Genomic DNA, 18,118 nt, shown 5'->3' on the forward strand with positions numbered 1-18,118 from the left:
CACACACACACACGCACACACACACACCTCTCAAATGTCCAGATTTTTATAGAATGTCCACATTTTTCCGTCATGTTGGTGTGTTACCCTTAAAATCTGTGAGTTTTCTGGATTTTTGTGGCAAATCAGTGAAGACAGAATTCACTAGTGACAGGCATCTGAGTTTTAGACTTCATATCCTTCAGAAAATGCATTGTAACACAAGGCCTTTTAGTCTAGCAACTTAGAGTAATATTTAAATGTTTTCCTTATTTGTTGGGCTTTGTCACCCCATTATTTGTGGCTTTCTCCCGATTTTGTGTGCTAAGAGGTATGATATACACACAGTGTAATTAATATAACACTGTTTTAACCAACCAATGTTGGCACTGTTGCGGAACATTGGAAATTGGCAAATGGTACTGAAATGAAAGGAGAAGCTGGCTAGGCAGAGTATTTATTTATTTTATTTTACATTCATTAACCGGGGGTGTCTCACTGAGCCGAAAAGGCCCTTTTTCAGCAGAGGCCCAGGGAGAATAGCTCCACATAGAAAAAATACAGATATATTTAGTTATTTCAACACTTTTAATAAAAAAATTATTAAAAAATTATAAAACAAAAGACTGTGAAACAGGATGAGCGCTTTCATACACAAAGGTACTCAATCAGATTCAATACAGGAACACCACACCAGAATGAATTTATAGTTTAATGCTTAAGGTCACGTGACCTTAGAATTGCCTTAATGGGATAACTTCATTTAACCCCTTGCCTTCATTAGCTCTAAACAAATGTTTCCACTTTATTTCGACACATTCAGTTTTGGTCTTAATTTCACCACCTCTTAAATTTGGTCTATACAATTCCAGCACCATAAATTTAAACCAGTGACTCAACCCTGCTATCTTTACACGTTTTGATAATGCATTTCTATCATCACCCTTTGTAATACTATCGACATGTTCTCTTATCCTGTCTCTTAGACTCCGGTTCATCTTCCAAACATAGAAACTTTTGCAGTCCACACAGGATGCACACTACACAACATTCTGGCTACTACAATCAGAATAAAGTTTAATGTCATAGACACGTCCCGTGTCTGGGTGTACAAACTGGTCATCAGTGTCTGTAAATCTACACACATTACAATGGTGTCAGGGGAATGTACCTATCCTATCACTTACTACATTGCTCCTTCTGTTGGTTAAAGGCTTGTAACATAACATCTTTCCCACTGAGAGCTGATTCTTAAAGCAAAAAGAGGGAGATTCTCCCAACAGACATTTGCATTTTTTTATCTGACATAAGAACTCTCCAATATTTCCTAATGGAACTAGAGTCCTTAATATATGTAAGACTCATACGTAAAGGCTGTTTGGATTTCGTGGCCGAAGAGATGGACTGTCCGGCCTGTTCATTAAAGTACGGTCTAGTATGGGTATCTCTCAGCATGATTGCATCATTCTGTGCACTCGCCACCTCTGAACAATTATACCCTCTGCTCAAGAGGTTGGAGGTGAGAGTCTCAAATGAGTCATACATATCACTATCTTTCGTATTCAACCTAGCTGTCCTGAAGAACTGTCCCTTAAGGACATTCTTTTTTACATGTTTCGGATGCATGCTACGTGAGTGTATTGCATTGTTGGTTTTACAAGGTTTCACAAACTGTTTCGTATAAAGCCCTCCTAATGTCTTATGTGCCATCACATCCAAAAAGGAAATGGACTCTACTGACCATTCATGGGTAAAGCGAAGAAAACTAGGGTAGATACTATCATGATGTTGGGTGGGTTATAGGGGAAATGCCTCTTGAAGGTGCTCGTAATGGCATAGATAGATGTACCTCAGATGATTGGAAAATAAACATATTACTTCCATTGTACAATAAAAACGGTGAGGACATTCACAATTGTGGCCAGTTCAGAGGTATCAAAACTCCTGTCATACTGTATGAATGTGCTGGACAAGTTAATTGATAAATGAAATTGAAGAGTAATACAAAGTAAGATGGGAGATGAGCTGTTCAAATTCATAGCAGGATACAACATAACTGACTCAATGTCTGTAGTGAGACAGATAATGGAGAAGAAGTTGGAGATGAGGAAGGAGTCCTACTGGTCATTCCTAGACTTGGAAAAAGCACATGACAAGGCCCCATGAAAGATGATTTGGGCAGTCTTATGGTGGTTTGATGTCATAAACATTTTTTTTTTGTTCCTACAAGACTGAGCCTGATGATGCTTTTACCTACACCCAATCCCACATTTATTATGCAGTCATGTGAACTGATTATTTTTGAGCAAGCAAAATCCCTAGTCAGTTTTTTACTGCACAGGAATCCCCATGAGCTCATCTGCTTGCATCGAGAGTGAGGTGGTAGGAAGTGGGCCAGCCTTGCAGGTCCAGTGGAGCAGCCTACCCTCTCTCTGCTGGCAGAGTACCCCTTCTCTTGTGGTGGCTTGTTCGAGTTCTGTTATAGCTTCCCTTGGCTTATGGCTTACACATAGCAACATGCCCTCAATAGGCTATAGCTCCATGTAGACATCTGCTGCTTCTTTAAGATGTCACCCATGTGGCGTACTGTAGCTGCTTCCCTCCCTCTCACAGGATGAGTGACTTGTTGCAGCTGCTTATGCTCATCCTTCCCTGCCAAGTGCCTGAGCCAACATTCAAACTTGGGTTGCCTGTTACATCGTCAGGGTTTTATCCCTCTGTGCCACAGAGTGGATTCAGAAACATTGACAGAATTAATGTAGGCTATGGGCAAGGACCCAATGACACAAGCGCCAACAGTTTTTGGAGTTACAGAGCGGTTCCCAGTGGGAGTGAGTGTGCATCAAAGTTCAGCTCTAAGTCTGCTTCAATTCATACTAGTGATGAACTACTGTAGCAAACAGTTCAAAGGGGACAGATCAACAAATCTGCTGTATGCAGAATATGGGACATTGCAAGCAGACTCTTAAAATAAACTTCAGCAAATGATAGAATGTAAAATTGTAGACACATGGAATGAAACTGAGTACAGACAAGACAGCTGTCATGGCTCCAAATGTGGGAATTAGACGACACTGAAAATTGAGAGAGAAGGGAAGATATTAAAACAGGTTAATTGCATCAAGTATCTAGGAGAGATAGCTGTGTAAAAGGGAAGTCTGAAAGAGGAGGCCAAAGCTAGAATCAGAGGTACTGCAGCCAACTGGCACAGAGTGTCAGGGGTAATGTGTGACAGAAGAATGCCAAAGAAGCCAAAAGGTAATGTACAAACTAGTAGTGTGACCAGCATGTCTGCATGGTACAGAGACCTTAGCAGCAAAGACTGAGATGTTAAAGAAGCTAGAAGTGATGGTGATGAAGTGCATAAGATGGATGGGAGGATGTACTATGTGGTACAAACAATGAAATGACAACGTCAGAGCAGATACCAAAGTTACTCCAATTGCAGAAAAGGTCAAACAGAACAAATTAAGATGGTTCAAGCACATGTGCAGGAAAACAGAAGATAACTTGGTGAAGAAGATTTCGGAGTGACAGGAAAAAGGAAATGAGGACATCCTCCCAAGAGATACATGGCTTGCATGAGAGAAAACTTCCAACAGTTAGATATGACTGGAAGAAGGTAGGAGAGTGACTCTGTATCAAGACAAGTGGTGACAGTTGATGCAATGTCCTGACCCTATGTAGAAAAATGTAAAAAGGGGATGATGATGATGGCAAATGATGACCTAGTGTACATAGTGCAAGGGTCAGGCATAATGGAGTGCTGGTAAAACACCAGAAGTAGAAAAACAGCAAGCATATGGTGGAAATAAAAGGTGGCCATAAGTAGAAAATGTCCTCACTATGATGGATAAGGGAGAAGCAGCACATTTTTTATTTATTTTACATTTGTTAACCAGGAAAGTCCGACTTGGAATGAGCCAATTTGCAGTGGGAAGAAAGCCTCCAGACGGATTTCTTTGTAACGTGGGAGGAAACCGGAGCACCCAGAGGAAACCCACACAAATGCAGGGAGGACATGCAGACTCCACACAGAAGGCACCCCAGCTGAGAATTGAACCAGAGAACCTCTTGCTGTGAGGCGACAAAGCTACAGCTGCACCACTGTGCCATCCACAATAAATAAATAAAAGTTATATTTTACATTTATATTATTTTATATATATATATATATATATATATATATATATATATATATCTATATCTATATGGATCTACTTCATTACAACGACAGCCCACTTCACCGAAACCCAAAACAATGAGACCACATCAATGAAACCCCACAACAACGAACATTCACAACAATGAAACCCAAAACCACGAAACACCAACACAAACATCACAAACACACACATACACACACAACCCCAAAGTACCTAACACACAATATTACAAACCCGTATAGGGCAAGCCCCTGCACCACCCCTTCTTTATTATTCAAACTCTGAGATCGCACAAACAGACACACAAGGTACACTTACACCCACACATTACATTCCCAAACAATCATACTCACAACACACACTTACACACACCACTACCCCTCAAACACACACTTACACATTCATACTTACCTGCATCGCAATACCAGCACCGCTAGATCACAGTCCCGTAATGTCTGAAATTAAATTTCACACTCATAACTCTAACATTGCACAAACAGACACACAAGGCACACTCACACCCACACATTACATTCCCAGACAAACACACACCACAATCACAACACACACTTACACACACCACTACCCCTCAAACAGATACTTACACATACATACTTACAGGCATCGGAACACCAGAAGCGCTAAACACAATCCCGTAATGTCGGGATTTTAAATTTCACACTTCTGGGGTTTCGATGTTCTACAGTGTCGAACATCTGGTCCCGATCTTCCAGGTTTCGCTCATGTGAACTTTTGATGAACTTTTGTTCATATGAAGGGAACCCATATATATAAATATATATATATATATATATATATATATATATATATATATATATATATATATATACACACACACACACATATATATATATTTATATTATGATATTTTATATTTATATTATGCAAAATAAAATGTTTAATTTATTATCTTAGCTGAAGTAAATGGACAATATCGTCTCTTTAGACAGACTTGACTCATAGCTTGATATTTACTGTAGTTCTTTAAACTATACTGTGGAAGGACTAACTTGAATAATTAATTTATTGGAATATTGGTTAATATGGGTTGGAGACAGTGGCATTGACAAAAAGGCAGGAGTTGGAGCTGGATGTGGCAGAGTTAAAGATGTTAAGATTTGCACTGGGTGTGACGACAGTGGACAGGATTAGGAATAAGTATATTAGAGGGTCAGCCCAGGTTGGAAGGTTTGGAGACAAAGCCAGAGAGGCAAGATTTTCCTTATATTGAAAAGGTTTGGCAACTTAGAGTAATATTTAAATGTTTTCCTTATTTGTTGGGCTTTGTCACCCCATTATTTGTGGCTTTCTCCGATTTTTTTTGTGTGCTAAGAGGTATGATATACACACAGTGTAATTAATATAACATTGTTTTAACCAACCAATGTTGGCACTGTTGCGGAACATTGGAAATTGGCAAATGGTACTGAAATGAAAGGAGAAGCTGGCTAGGCAGAGTATTTATTTATTTTATTTTACATTCATTAACCGGGGGTGTCTCACTGAGCCCAAAAGGCCCTTTTTCAGCAGAGCCCCAGCGAGAATACCTCCACATAGAAAAAAATACAGATATATTTAGTTATTTCAACACTTTTAATAAAAAAATTATTAAAAAATTATAAAACAAAAGACTGTGAAACAGGATGAGCGCTTTCATACACAAAGGTACTCAATCAGATTCAATACAGGAACACCACACCAGAATGAATTTATAGCTTAATGTCTAAGGTCAGGTGATCTTAGAACTGCCTTAATAGGGATAACTTCATTTAATCCCTTGCCTTCATTTGCTCTAAACAAATGCATCCACTTGATTTCCACACATTCTGTTTTGGTCTTAACATCACCTCCTCTTGAATTTGGTGTATTTAGTTCCAACACCATAAATTTAAACCAGTGACTCAGCCCTGCTGTCTTTACATGTTTTGATAATGCATTCCTATCATCACCCTTTGTAATACTATAGACATGTTCTCTTATCCGATCGTTTAGACTCTGGTTCGTCTTCCCAACATAGAAACTTTTGCAGTCCACACAGGATGCACAATACACTACATTCTGACTACTGCAATCAGCAGAAAGTCTAATGTCATAGACTCGTCCCATGTCTGGGTGTTCAAACTGGTCATCAGTGTCTATAAACCTACACGCATTACAATGATGGCAGGGGTATGTACCTATCCTATCACTTACTACATTGCTCCTTTTGTTGGTTAAAGGCTTGCAACATAACATATTTCTCAGTGAAAGGCAATTCTTAAAGCAAAAAGAGGGAGACTCTCCCAACAGATCTTTGCATTTTTCATCTGAGACAAGAACCCTCTAATGTTTCCTAAAGTTCCCACAAATGGAACCTGAATCCTTAGTATATGTAAGACTCATATGTAAAGGCTGTTTGGATTTCGTGGCCGAAGAGATGGACCGTCCGGCCTGTTCATTAAAGTATGGTCTAGTATGGGTATCTCTCAGTATGATTGCTTCATTCTTACTCGCCACCTCTGAACTATCATACCCTCTGCTCAAGAGGTTGGAGGTGAGAGTCTCAAATGAGTCATACATATCACTATCTTTCGTATTCAACCTAGCTGTCCTGAAGATCTGTCCCTTAAGGACATTTTTTTTACATGTTTCGGATGCATGCTACGTGAGTGTATTGCATTGTTGGTTTTACAAGGTTTCACAAACTGTTTCGTATAAAGCCCTCCTAATGTCTTATGTACCATCACATCCAAAAAGGAAATGGACTCTACTGACCATTCATGGGTAAAACGAAGAAAACTAGGGTAGTTACTATCATGATGTCGGGTGGGTTATAAGGAAAATGCCTCTTGAAGGTGCTCGTAATGGCATAGATAGATGTACCTCAGATGATTGGAAAATAAGCATATTACTTCCATTGTACAATAAAAATGGTGAGGACATTCACAATTGTGGCCAGTTCAGGGGTATCAAAACTCCTGTCATACTGTATGAATGTGCTGGACAAGGTAATTGATAAATGAAATTGAAGAGTAATACAAAGTAAGATGGGAGATGAGCAGTTCAAATTCATAGCAGGATACAACACAACTGACTCAATGTCTGTAGTTAGACAGACAATGGAGAAGAAGTTGGAGATGAGGAAGGGGTCCTACTGGGCATTCCTAGACTTGGAAAAAGCACATGACAAGGTCCCATGAAAGATGTTTTGGGCAGTCTTATGGTGGTTTGAAGTCATAAACATTTTTTTTGTTCCTACAGGACTGAGCCTGATGATGCTTTTACCTGCACCCAATCCACACATTCATTATGCAGTCATGTGAACTGATTATTTTTGAGCAAGCAAAATCCCTAGTCAGTTTGTTACTGTGTAGGAATCCCCATGAGCTCATCTGCTTGCATCGAGAGTGAGGTGGTAGGAAGTGGGACAGCCTTGCAGGTCCTGTGGAGCAGCCTACCCTCTCTCTCCTGGCAGAGTACACATTCTCTTGTGGTGGCTTGTTTGAGTTCTGTTATAGCTTCCCTTGGCTTGTGACTTACACATAGCAATATGACCTCGATAGGCTGTAACTCCATGTAGACATCTACTGCTTCTGTAAGGTGTCACCCATGTGGCGTACTGTAGCTGCTTCCCTCCCTCTCCCAGGATGAGTAACTAGGTGCAGCTGCTTACTCTTATCCTTCCCTGCAAAGTGCTGAGCCAGCATTCAAACTTGGATCATCTGCTACATCGTCAGGGCTTTATACCTCTGTGCCACAGAGTGGTTTCAGAAACATTGACAAAATTAATGTAGGCTATGGACAAGGACCCAATGACACAAGTACCCACAGTTTTTGGAGTTACAGAACGGTTCCCAGTGGGAGTGAGTGTGCATCAAAGTTCAGCTCTAAGCCTGCTTCAATTCATACTAGTGATGAACTACTAGCAAACAGCTCAAAGGGGACATATCAACAAATCTGCTGCATGCAGAATATGGGGCATTGCAAGCAGACTCTCAAAAGGAATTTCAGCAAATGATAGACTGTAAAATTGTAGACACACGGAATGAAACTGAGTACAGACAAGACAGTTGTCATGGCTCCAAATGGGGGAATTAGAAGACACTGAAATTTGAGAGAGGAGGGAAAATATTAGAACAGGTTAATTGCATCAAGTATCTAGGAGGGGTAGCTGTGTAAAAGGGAAGTCTGAAAGAGGAAGTCAAAGCTAGAATCAGAGGTACTGCAGCCAACAACCACAGAGTGTCAGGGGTAATGTGTGACAGAAGAATGCCAAAGAAGCCAAAAGGTAATGCACAAAATAGTAGTGTGACCAGCATGTCTGTATGGTACAGAGACCTTAGCAGCAAAGACAGAGCAGTTGAGGAAGCTAGAAGTGATGGTGATGAAGTGCCTAAGATGGATGGGAGGATGTACTATGTGGTACAAACAATGAAATGACAACGTCAGAGCAGATGCCAAAGTTGCTCCAATTGCAGAGAAGGTCAAACAGAACAAATTAGATGGTTCAAGCACATGTTCAGGAAAACAGAAGATAATTTGGTGAAGAAGATTTGGGAGTGACAGGAAAAAGGCAAAAGGAAATGAGGACATCCTCCCAAGAGCTACATGGCTTGCATGAGAGAAAACTTCCAACAGTTAGATATGACTGGAAGAAGGTAGCAGACTGACTCTGTATCAAGACAGGTGGTGGCAGTTGATGCAATGTCCTGACCGCATGTAGAAAAATGTAAAAAGGGGCTGATGATAACGGTGAATGATGACCTAGTATACATAGTGCAAAGGTTAAGCATAATGGAGTGCTGGTGAAACACCAGAAGTAGAAAAACAGCAAACATATGGTGGCAATAAAAGTTGGCCATACGTAGAACATGTCCTCGCTATGATGGATAAGGGAGAAGCAGCAAATCTTTTAATTTATTTTATTTAACATTTGTTAACCGGGAAAGTCCAACTTGGAACGAGCCAATTTGCAGTGGGGACATGGGAAGAAAAGCTCCAGACACATGTGTTTGTAACATGGGAGGAAACCCACACGAATGCAGGGAGGACATGCAGACTCCACACAGAAGGCACTCTAGCTGAGAATTGAACCAGAGAATTTCTTGCTGTGAGACGACAAAGCTACCGTTGCACCACTGCGCCATCCAGAATAAATAAATAAAATGTATATTTTACATTTATATTTTTATATTTACATTATATATATATATATTATATATATTTATATTTTATATTTATATCTATATGGATCTACTTCATTACAACGACAGCCCACTTCAACAAACCCAAAACAATGAGGCCACATCAATGAAACCCCACAACAACGAACATTCACAACAACGAAACCCAAAACCATGGAACACCAACACAAACATCACAAACACACACATACACACACAACCCCAAAGTACCTAACACACAATATTACAAACCCGTGCCGGGCAGAGCAAGCCCCCACACCCCCTTCTTTATTATTCAAACTCTGAGATCGCACAAACAGACACACACACATTACATTCCCAAACACACAACACACACTTACACACACCACTACCCCTCAAACACACACTTACACATTCATACTTACCTGCATCGCAATACCAGCACCGCTAGATCACAGTCCGTAATGTCTGAAATTAAATTTCACACTCATAACTCTAACATTGCACAAACAGACACACAAGGCACACTCACACCCACAGATTACATTCCCAGACAAACACACACCACAATCACAACACACACTTACACACACCACTACCCTCAAACAGATACTTACACATACACCAGGCGCTACTTACAGGAAGAAACAGAAACAGCGCGAAACACAATCCCGTAATGTCGGGATTTTAAATTTCACACTTCTGGGGTTTATGTTCTAATCGAACATCTGGTCCCGATCTTCCAGGTTTCGCTCATGTGAACTTTTGATGAACTTTTGTTCATATGAAGGAACATATATATAAATATATATATATATATATATATATATATATATATATATATATATATATATATATACACACACACACATATATATATATTTATATTATATTTTATATTTATATTATACAAAATAAAATGTTTAATTTACTATCTTAGCTAAAGTAATTGGACAATATAATTTCTTTAGACAGACTTGACTCATAGCTTGATATTGACTGTAGTTCTTTAAACTATACTGTGGAAGGACTAACTGAACAATTAAATTACTGGAATATTGGTTAATATGGGTTGGAGACAGTGGCATTGACAAAAAGGCAGGAGTTGGAGCTGGATGTGGCAGAGTTAAAGATGTTAAGATTTGCACTGGGTGTGACGACAGTGGACAGGATTAGGAATAAGTATATTAGAGGGTCAGCCCAGGTTGGAAGGTTTGGAGACAAAGCCAGAGAGGCAAGATTACTTTGGTTTGGACATGTGCTGAGGAGGGATGCTGAGTATATTGGGAAAATGATGCTAAGGATGAAGCTACCAGGTAACAGGAAAAGAGGAAGGCCTAAGATAAGGTTTATGGATGTGGTGAGAGAGGACATGCAGGTGGCTGGTGTGACAGAGCAAGATGCAGAGGACACGAAGAAATGGAAACAGGTGATCCGCTGTGGTGACCCCTAACGGAAACAGCCAAAAGAAGATGATGATGATTGGTTAACTGCAAAATTAGATGATTAAATTAATGTTAATTTGATAACTGGATGACTGGATAATTAAGCAACTGTGGGCCATACAGAAATAACTGAATTTAAAGGATGAGATTAATTGGCTAAAAGGTTGAAGTACACCTCTGCCTCCCACTCTCACTCAAAGTTACAGTACACCTTTGCCTCCCACTCTCACCCAGTTACTGTACACCTCTCTGTTCCTACTCTCACCCACAGTCATAGTACACCTCTGCCTCCCACTCTAACCCACAATTATCATACACCTCTGCTGCCCACTCTCACCCACAGTTACAGTACACCTCTGCCTCCTACTCTCATCCACGGTTACAGTACACCTCTACCTCCCAGTCTCACCCAGTTACAGTACACCTCTGCCTCCCACTCTCACCCACAGTTGCAGTACACCTCTGCCTCTCACTCACCTATGGTTACAGTACACCTCTGCCTTCCACTTTCACCTGCAGTTGCAATACATCTCTGCATCCCACTCTCACCCACAGTTGCAGTACACCTCTGCCTCCCATTGCTGCATCCCTGGTGAACAATTGCATCCAGTCTGCAGTCCAGACATTCCTCCTGAGTGCACTTACTTGGTTCTTCACTTTGGTGGTGCTACTTTTTACTGCATGATGTCAGTCCCTTGGGTTCTAGTACTTCACTAGTTACCATCCATACTGGTACTAGTTCTGCTTTACTGAACACTGCATGCCAGTTTACTGCTTGTTCCTTCTTTAGGAATCTAACATGATTTAACATGGTTATCTTTCCATTTGTACAGTATGTGGGTGCTTCTGCTACACTCTTTGTAATTTGTATTACACAGTAACTGTTGCTTCTTACACAACTTTGCTTGTCAAAAATTGGAAGATTTACTTAAAGTTATGTTTGCATTTAATTTCACAAGTAGGCATCTGTTTTTTCCCTACCTTTCTGCTGCATGCACACCTCTTTCTGTCTGTCCATCACTCTTTCTCCTGCTCTGTCTACATTCATTATATCTCTCCACCATTACTGTTTTCCATCTGACCTTTTCAAATACTTCAGCATGTGAGTCCCCCCACCCTACCCCCAGTGTCAGGGCCATATTTCTTCTAGTCACTAAATCCCACCATAGGACTTGCCTGATAAAGGCAGACATTTTAAGTGGGATCTACTACTCCTTCCTCGTCCCCATTTGTACTGCACAGGTGATGTACGAACGCCGCTGCTACTAATTATTTGTATGCTGCATAAAAGTGTGTAATTTGCTAATTATTTGTTTGCTGTATAAAAGTTTGGCATTTGCTATTTGTTTGCTGCATTTAAGTATGTCATTTGCTAATTATTTGTTTCCTGCATAAAAGTTTGTGATTTGCAAATTATTTGTTTACTGCATAAAAGTAACTCATTTGCTAATTAAGGTAACCAGTACACTATGTCTTATTAATAGTAAGGAAGAACACACATTGTAAACACTATTGTGACATTTTTCTGCTTGTTCAAATAACCAGGGTTTCATCAGTGCATCGGAAGTTACACTCTCATATGCTTTAGGCCTAGCAAGAACGGGCCGATCAGCGTATACAGGTGCATTATGTGGCATTTTAGTCTCAGTAAATCAATACTTTTATGTTCTCTATAGTTGAATGTGGACGTTCACGCATTACATATAATGTTTTTGCCCATTTCTGCTTTAATTAACTTTTTAAATGGATTTTCCTGGGTTAAACATTAATCGGCCGTGACCTATTAAAGCAGGTGAGCCCCCGCTTGTTTCGGTGCTATCCCTTGTTATGTTGTATCATAGTGGTTAGGTAGCTGATACTTTAATCGTGCGCTGTTTATCCCTGTCTGCCATTTGTTAACATTCTCCTTGGCACCACTACCCACCGAAAAGTGCATTAACAAGTGCACGCTCAGGATTTAAGGTGAAGCATAGCGGCTAGGCAGGCAATGCATTGACTTTATACTGCTTGTCATCTTGCCAGCTGTATACATGTTTGCTAAGACACCTCGGTCTATCTTCAGTATATGTATAAGTGCAGGCATAGGATATATGTTGAGTCATAGCTGCTAAGTAGCTGATGCTTAGGTTTTATGTTGTTTATTTTCATGTTTCTTATTTAAAGTTGTCTATAATTCAACGACCTACCATAACTGTATTTCTAAGTATACTCCTAGGAATCGTGATGAGCCATGCCACAAGCTACCATAAACTACTGATGCATATCACTTTTTAGTCGTGCATTATAGCCTTCCTATTGCCTTAACAAGACCTGAGCTGAGCACTTTATGTAGCAAGGATGCATCAAACTGTTACTATCTTTATAAAAAAAAAAAACATTGCTTAATGTTAATCTGCTGATCTACAAACCAATAATGTGTTATTCACGCTGTTTGCACAGTGATTGTGTATGTAACAGTTGCTATGATAGACACATTATAGTATTACAGTATCTCTCTATTGTTAAACTCTACCTGCACTATCTCATCCCCCTCCTTGTGCCTCACTGTTCTCACTCCCCACTCTCCTTTCGGCTCCCCACATTGGATTCACTATCCTACTATCTATCCTATAGCTATCTCTGTCTTCTTCCTCCCCTTTCTCTATCACTATCCTCTATTCTTCCCTTCCCTACTACCATAACTCACTTAACTGCTCTGTATTGTACAATTAACCTCTGAAGATAACCCAATGTGTTATGTAACTTCATGCAAATGTTTTACTGTTTATTTCTTTGCTATGTTTTTTCTTCACTGTTATAATGCCTCTTACTGTATTGTACCGTGGAGCTTCATCTACATTTTCTTAACTGTTTTAGTGTAAATTTTTCACTGTATTCAACTTCAGTTTTGTAAATTTTCTTGCTTACTTGTACTGTGGAGCTTTCTACCTGGGCCTCCACTGAAAAAAGGGCTTTTGCTCAGATGGACTATCCTGGTTAACAAATGTCAAATAAATAGATATGACTAACCTATCTCTCCTCTTTTCTTTCCAGACAGGGCACCCGACCCTGCCTAAATCACTCAAAGTACAAACAGTAACTAAAACTGCTGCAAGCACCCTCCCAGCCACCACACCTGATCACCTGGATAACCTTTTTAATAGGTATGTATATACACATAATGCTGTTCATGTAATGCTACTATATTTTCTGTAAACCCACAGTCCCTCATACATCACCTCTGCCCCTCTTACCTCCCTACTTTCTAATCTCCTGTTCCATATCCCACCCAGAATTCAAATAAACAGACATTTTTGGTTTGCTTTTTGGCCGTTGCACTGGCCCGTTGTGTGAGTTCACCTGCTGAATTTCCATATCCCAGCCAGCCCTTTTGGTCATTTTTCTCTTCTATAAGTATTAAGTATTAAGCATTCCCTTTTCCATTCTACAGTTGCTGTATTTCTTGTTCTTATATTTACTGACCTGCCTGCTTGTTCTACTTTCCATCTCACATCTCAATGTACTCTTCTCCTACTAAGCTATACCTTTCTTCTTGTATTTTTTTCCTTGTAATAGCCCTGTAAGTGCTTATCTTACTTCTCAATGCATCTTCTAAGCTAAGCTTGCCTCCATTTGGACTGAGTGTTTGTTTTTTTGCTGCTAGCGTCTAGCCTGGGCCAGCCTGCTCCATTCACCCTAACTAAGCTCAGGCTCAGTCTGCTCCCCTGCTCTACCCCCATTCTCACCCACCTGCTTTCAATTACATTTATTCTAACCAAAGCCCCACCCATCATCATACATCCACCAATCACACTGACATATATTATTCCCATCTACAACCACTACACGTCATCAATTCACACATACCACCCACAGACCAATTGTTAACTTCATCCTGAGCTACCACTCCCGTCTTCTATAACTTTAATAGTTACCGCATCTACCACTCTATCTCCGCTCCAACTCCAACACTATGTAACTAACCTCCAACACTATACTCTCCACACTGTCTCTTTCCATGTACCTCCTACTACAACTAACCTCAACACAAAATACCTACTTCAACTACCATCCTACAGCCACTATAGCCCATCAAACACTATCACTTACCAGCTTCTCAAACATATCTTCTAGCTTGTATACCACAAACATAATACTATGCTCGCAAACAAAAAATTTTCCCAAACCCCTTCATCCCTACTCCAACAACAACAAAACCTTAGCTCTAAATTATCCATCAAAAGCAAAAAGAAGACTGGAACCCAGTTCTTACCCACCCACAAATTCTACACTATCCCAATGTGGGGAAATCCACCCCAAACCAGGTCCAAGCAGCCCATCTCCTCATATCCACCCCAACTCCTATAAATCATTAAACATTACAACCATCAACCTCCAAAGCATCAGAAACAAAATACCTGAATTCCATTCATGGAAAGCTCATAACAAACCTGACATTATAGCCTCCACTGAGACATGGCTAAAGTCCTATATTAAAGATACAGAATTCCTAATCCCAGGCTTTGCTTGTTTTAGATCTGACCGACCTTGTAAAAAATGGTGGAGGAGTCTGTCTGTTATATCCTAACACCTTCTCCATTATATCATTCTCTAAGCCTATCCCATAATTCTACTCAGCTGATGTATTAGTATCCTTCCTTAGAATAAAAATTGCAAAAGCATATGAATTATTGTATTATACATTCCCCACAGCAATAACATTCCTACCTTAGAGGAAATACTTGCATGGGCATGCATCAAACAATATAGAAAATGAAACTATCATCTTAGGAGACATCGGTATTAATTGGCTAGACATCTCCCACCAAAATCCTACCTCAAATATCAACCTATGTACCTTCACACAACTAATTAACAACATAACTAGACCAAACAAAACAACAACAAAGGCCCTATCTTGGATTGGATTTTGGTCTCTGACCCAAATAAGATTGCATCCACAGGAACTCTCCCCAATAGCATAAGTAATCACTTACCTGCCTTCATAATTTGAAAAAAACACTACATCACTTAGCAAACACAACTACAAACAAATTAGAGACCTTTCCCACTTCTGCCCCAGCACATTTAGCAACACTCTACAATGTATCAAGTGGAACATATTGAAATTCCTTCCTCTAGATGAAGCCATTGCATTCTTTAATTCTACTTTCCTCAAGGTCCTAAACAACCAAGCACCACTCATGCTAAAAAGAGTGAAAACTATTCACTCCACCTGGCTCACAAAACCTCACTAAACAGTTCATGACCACAAGGGATAAAGCATGGAAACTGGCAAAAATGTCTCTGACCTGACAAAATACATACAACTCCGTAATCAAGTAAAGCGACTAGTCATAAAAGACAAAAAAATCACTACCTTACTCTGCAAAACCACCATAAACAAAACCCTAAAATGTTCTGGAGCACCATCAATTCTTTACTAAACCCAGGGTCAAAAAACAATCCTTGCCCAAATCCTGACAAAACACTCACAGAAATAGCTATACTCTAACTCCTATTTCATCAACACTATTGCCAATCTAACCACCACGTTTCCTTTCCACCCATCCTCTCAACATACCCCTACTCCCCCTTCCACCAACTTGTCTCTCTCACCCATCCTTACCAACACTATAAAAAACTACTTCAGAAACCCAAACCTAGCAACGATGCCCCCAAAAACCTACCTCCTGAGTTCCTACAAATCGCTGCCAATTCCATAGCCTATCCCATCTGCATACTTATTAACAGATCTATTCTGGAATCCTACATACCCATTATCTGGAAAAAGGTATACATTCTACCTCTATGTAAAGGTGGCACAAACACAGACATCTCCAACTTCCGACCCATAGCTATCCTCTCATCCATCTTTGAGATTTTGGAAGAATGTATCTACACCCAACATCTACACTATGTACTTCACAACCACATCCTTTCTCCCACTCGGCATGGATTTCAACCAAGTCATAGCACTACTACAGCTCTCATATCCTTCTCCAATACCATTGACCAGGCCCAAGATGATGTAAAAATTGTCTCATCTCTCTTTTTAGACCTCTTCAAGGCCTTTGATACAGTCTCCCACCCTCTCCTTATCTCTAAACTGGCTGGCATAGGCATCTCATCCCCATCCCTCGACTGGTTTTCAGACTACCTCTCTAACAGGCAGCAATCAACCAAATGGCAAAATTCCTTCTCTCCTTTCCTTGACACAATAACAGGTGTATCTCAAGGATCCATACTAAGGTCTCTCTTGTTCAGCATCTTTATCAATAACTTTCACACCTCTCTTACATACTGTCATCCAATATGCAGATGATTCTACAAGCATCTGTGCTGCAAACTCACAATCTGAACTTCTCCAACTCACACAAGACACCATCACTATTACAGAGTTATGGATGTCCAATAACCATCTTGCCTTAAACCCCAACAAAACTAAACTGATTCTTTTTTGACCCAAAAAATCCACTCCACTAAACAAGGAAAACCTCCAAGCCCAAAACACTATTATTGTAGTCATACCATATACCAAACTGTTAGGCATCATCATAGATGAAAATTTGACATTTGATCTGCACATTCAAACTAATATTAAAAAACACACCAAAAATAGGGCACTGTCTGTAGACATAAATACTTCATCAACCACTCTGCAAAGCTGTCTCTCGCCTCTTTCTTCCTTCTACCATCACTTCTGTATGGTGCACCTCTCCTGACTAATATTCAGGCCATTCCAAAAAACAGACTAGCCTCATACTACAACAGAATTGCTAAATTTGTAACAAATACAAATTATTATTCTCACCACTGCTGATCACTACACCTACTAAACTGGTTGGAACTACCACATTATCTGACACTCATTCAATTAACCACCGCTCACAAATTTATTCATAAACTATCTAACTGCCCATCCTTGTCTTCTCTACTCACACAATATCATCCAAACAGACCTCTCTGATCCAATAACCAGCTGCTCCTAAATGTAGTGAAACCTACCCATACAGCAGGACAAATGCGCTACTCTTAGACTGTAGCTAAACTATGGAATACTGTCCTACCATCAATAATGTCTATCAGCAGTAGCCCTTTCTTCAAGAAGTTCCTGAAACAACATCTTTCCTCACTATGGCAGTGCAGCTGCACAAAGGCTGTAGTTCCTATCACCTGAGCACCTCTTTCCACTCACCTCCTATTGTTCTATATACCCTGACACATGTATTTAACTACCACGATGGACTCTTCTTCTACTCTTACTCACTCTGTATTAAAGCTACAGCTTTAACTGCTCTTATGTCCAAACCGAGTTCCATAACTCCTAAACTTCTCTTATGGTTGAACCTTCGACCATATCCTTATTGTCCATCCTGGCGAT

The sequence above is a fragment of the Protopterus annectens genome, chromosome 9.part0, assembly GCF_019279795.1.
Source record: "Protopterus annectens isolate FY-2018-M chromosome 9.part0, PAN1.0, whole genome shotgun sequence".
NCBI classification, from domain to species: domain Eukaryota; kingdom Metazoa; phylum Chordata; order Ceratodontiformes; family Protopteridae; genus Protopterus; species Protopterus annectens.